This window comes from Apis dorsata, unplaced genomic scaffold (genome assembly GCF_000469605.1).
Source record: "Apis dorsata unplaced genomic scaffold, Apis dorsata 1.3 scaffold_263, whole genome shotgun sequence".
Classification (NCBI taxonomy): domain Eukaryota; kingdom Metazoa; phylum Arthropoda; class Insecta; order Hymenoptera; family Apidae; genus Apis; species Apis dorsata.
Genome location: NW_006263541.1, coordinates 242917 through 247773, shown reverse-complemented (window position 1 = coordinate 247773; position 4857 = coordinate 242917).

The following is a 4857-nucleotide window of genomic DNA, read 5'->3' as shown; positions in this document are numbered from 1 at the left end:
TTTTTTTTTTTTTTCTTCGACCTGTCATCAATACCTGCGCTTCTTGCAACGTGTTCTCTGATAACATTACCTCTCTGATATTTACCACCTTCGTTACTCTCGAGAGTATATATCCATTCACATTTGTATCCACTTCAAAAAAGTATTATTAATAACTCTATTTCAAAATTTTACATTATCTTGAACAATTTGATTTCGATGAAAATTCTTCGGTACTCAGAGAAATTTACTTTTCTCGACGAATAAAATTTTCTCGAGTTTCGTGAAATCAAATTTTTATCATTTTTCGTGTTTTTTCTGCAATCACATTAATACAATTTAAATTGGAAATTTAAGTGGCATTAAAAATATCGAATATTTAATAGTTTAATCTATCTTGTAGTCTTGTTATGAAATTATATTGTATATATAAGATGAATTTTAAGGGTTGATTTTACTCCTTCGAAATAATATTCCAAGAAAAGGAAATATCTCGTATAAAATAGAATTATTATTTATTTTGATAATTTAATTGAATTCGCATAAAGTGTATGAAAATTTTTGCGACTGTGAATCTTACATTACTCACTACTGAAAAGGAAATTCGTCTTTTCAATTTCATATTTGCGTTCGTTGAAGTATAAAAAAAAAAAGAAAAAAGGAAAAAGAGATTTGAATCTCGCGTAGTTTATATAAAAATTATTAATCGTGTTTCAAAAAAAACGTAAAAAATACAATTAAAAACACGATGAAATATTATAACTCGGATTAAAATCGATTGAAATAGCAATATATTTAACTCTTCGTCAAGAAAAAATTTCACGAACAATTAGAGATAATTGAATTTTTTCTCTTCGAGAATGAAAAATTATCAGAAAAAGCCGATATCATCTAACTGCGATCTGCTTTTCTACAAAGTATCACACATCGACGTTGCTACTGGATTCGTGGATGAGAAAAAAAATAGGCCGGCATTTTTACATACATCACGTTTAAAGAAGCTCGTTCTTCGTCCAAACAAAAGATTCCACCTGACTTGTCTGAATCATCCTTCTCTTCCGAACATCTCAAAACAATATCCAATGTATAGATTTTTCAATCATGAATAAAAGTATATGTTCGAATAAAATCAGATACAAAGTCTACAAATTTTTAAAAAATTAAATCAATAATCTATGAGATTATTTTATTTTTCTTTATAAAGATCTAAGAAGATTTACTCTCTCTTTCTCTCTTGAATCGTGAATGTCCTGCTGCCAAATTATTATACATCGACACAATTAAATTAACCAAGCGAAAAAATCGAACAATCGTTGACGAGTTCTTTTTTCCTCTCCCTTTCTCAACGATTTATATCAGAAACGCTTATAGATTGCATGCCCTGTTCACGATGGGCTAACACGCGAATACAGTCATCGACCCCCTTTGGCACGGCCACGTTATACAATACTGCGAAACTGACCCAAGTTAACGTTTCATTCAACACGTACCCATACATCAAAAGTCGCGGAAAAGTGGATGAAACGATTTGCACGAAATCGCCACCTATGGTAATTCTCCCCAGTTCTCGATCTTATCGATTTATCTACGTTTATCGCGCTATAGCACGCGTTCGTGCGTACAACCATCCAAATTGATAAAAGAAATAACGTTCTCGAGAGAAATTTATATTGCGTGTCGCAATTACCGTTCAACGACCACTCTCCTTCCACCGAAGCCATTTAAGTAAAATTAAAGTTCCGAGTATATCGGGAGAATTGCCTGTATCACGTTGGAAGGGGTGAGTAAATCCTCCTTGCCAACACACGTTCCAAAGGAACAATGAATTTCCTTTTCAAAAGCGGACGATATATATCTTTTCGCGAAATCTATTGAGAAAAATCTCTACACGACGTGTAATACGTCGTATCACTTTTATAAAATAAGCTCGAGATGAAGTTGGAAAGAGTTTAATAACAGTTTTTTTCGGCTCTTTTTTTCTCTTTCGAAATATAAAGGGCAAAGAAATGAATGAGTCGTTTTTTCATTGCCATCTTAAACGAGAAAGAGAGAGAAAAAAGGAAAAAAAAGGTAAAGTATTCTGAATCTCACTTGTGTCACAATGAGAAACTCGTTGAAACGGACGAAACGTTTTCAAAGGCGTCGAGAAATCTTTAAAGCATCTCTTAAATGGAGTTCATCGAGGATTCCGTGTATATCGTCTTGAAGAGCGGCGAGGATTTAACGTTCGCAATATAATCTTTTTAAAAAGATTTCCCTCGAAATTCCACGATATCAATCCGATTACAATGACCTCTAGTTACAAAAACCAAAAGGGAGTGAAAATTTTAAATAATTTCTCGTTAGAAAATTTAACACGACACACAGAAATCCACGATCTTTCCTCCACGGGGGGAGAAAGTTAACTATAAGAAATAACGAAAAGATAATTAACATATATATATATATATATACAAGAAAACGTGGCAAACGTGAATCCCAATAAGCAGGCCAATTAAGATATAATGATCGAAGAACGTGGTGCGGGAAAAGCGTGTTTGATCCTCGGTTGAAATCTTGACCCTGTTTCACAGGCCGCGGTATATACGCGCGGTATTCGGAAATGATCAACGCGCGTGCGTATGCACGCTGTGTGTGCGCGTGCAGCACACAGTTTCGCGTCACTTCGCGTATTTATCGAGCATACATTTGTGTTTGCGCATGGCGGGGGGAGGTGTGGGTGTGTAGGTGTATACCTTCAACGGTTTACCACATGTTGCGCTTAGGTGCGTGGAGCGCAAGTCCGCCACCAGGAGCCCGGGCCATCAGGATAGAGAGAATTTCTCCCCTCGGCTCGGTCAGTTACGCGAGTACCAGCAAACGTTCCGCGTGTATTCCCGTTCGTGTGCAACGGGGGGAGATTATGTCGCGATAAAAGAAACACCTCTCGAAAGATCTCTCGTGTCGCGAGTATAATACGCATATTCTCGAACGTGAATTCGAGTGAGAATAAACTGAGAGAGTGAGAATTATCGAGAAGGAAACGAGGATACGAGAGAATAGGTGCAGTGTTCCCGATGCGATGCCTAATATGTCCTACCATTAGGTAGAACTTTTTTTTCCTCGATAAGGTCGGTATCTCGATGATTGGGACGATTGATCATTTTTTAATATGATGATAATAATAATATGTTGCGTGCGAGGAGGCTTGTTCCTCGTGGAAATTCTTCCGGTCCTTATTTCTCTCCTTTTTACTTTCTATTCATTATACACGCGAATTTAAAATGCGAGTTCAAATGATTTTCGTGAGGGTTTCCTTTCTCTAAAAAGGGTTAAGTGGTAAAGCATTATAATGGGATACGTTGTAGGACTAAGAGGAGATTGAATGAAAAATCTTTTGTAAGAATTCTATTTTTAAAATGTGTAAGATCTGTTGAAACTTGTTGCAGTTAACTTTTTAAGCGATTAAAGAAAAGTGATTTTGTAAATGGTGATGCTCTTCGTACAAGAGAGGATAAGCACGTAATGAATGTATCCTATATCTGTTATGTCCTCTCTTCACACCTGTTACATCGCTCGAATCACTGTACCAGCGATATGGATATTATTTCATAAATAAACGAAGGAAATGCATGGAATAAAGAAATCATTGTACAAATGCAAATGTTGCGAATGAATAAAAAAGAAGGAAGAGTTTTCTCAAAGACTTTAGCAAAAAGAAGGAAATGAAATTAATCTTTTAACGTGTCATAGAGAATTGTATTAATTGCATTTGTTGGGGAATCAAAATGTTTCAATTATTGAATAATAACGAAATATGCAGGAAAGAATGATAAATATTAATTTATCATTTTCTGTCGAGCATTTTACGTATGCACATAAATACCTTTATAAAATATCCTCCTTTCTCTTTAATTTTTCTTTTAGAAAATCGTAATATATCGATCGATATATTTATAATCAATTAGCCTTCGAAATTAAAAAAATCTTTCCACATTTTTATTTATTCGTTTGATCAAATCGTTGATCCTTCCAAAAAATAATCGAAGCTTAAATTATTCTGTATAATTAAATTCAAGCTTAATATTCCAAATTAAAATGGTATTTAACGATTTAATTATAACCGTACACATCAGAATAGTGTAGAATATCGAAGACAAATAATATCACTGAAAATTATCACATTAATGATATTCGATGATTAATTGAAACGGAAAAAAGGAAAAAAAAAAAGAAGAAATTTAAATTCAATTGGATTAATTCCAAATGAAAATGAAATCGCAAATACCATTAAAGAACGTGAGTAACAATAGAATAATGTCCAATAATGAAAAGCTATGAATATATCGCCAACTTCCACGGAAAGAGATCCTTATTTCTGCAAATGCATTTCTGCACATTTCTATTCATAAAAATTACACAACTACTCATGAAATTCTCCGTCCAAAAAAAAAAGAAAAAAAAATACATATATATATATACACCATAAAATTACTTTACGCAATGTATATATTTGAAGATAAAACAGGAAATGAAGCGACAAATAAAAAAAAAAAATAATAATCGCAAATATCTGCAAAAAATAGATGCGAAAAATAAAAATCAAGAGATAGATTTCAGCCCCCAAAGGGGGTTCGACCGCTTTTGAAACGTGTCAAATTAAAAAGTCTCGGTTAAAAATAGTTTCATTCTACTTCGCTTAAACTGCAATCATCTATCATTGCAACTACCGCGCAACACGCAATCCTTTATTTTCATTGGACCACTGACCTACCTGTCAAACGTTCTTCCCCCTCCCCCTTGTGCATACATTTCCAAGCTTTAACCACCCTCATTATACACGTAAAGATCGCATGACTTTGACTAAAAATGAGAATCGTATTCCTTATTTTTTCAGAT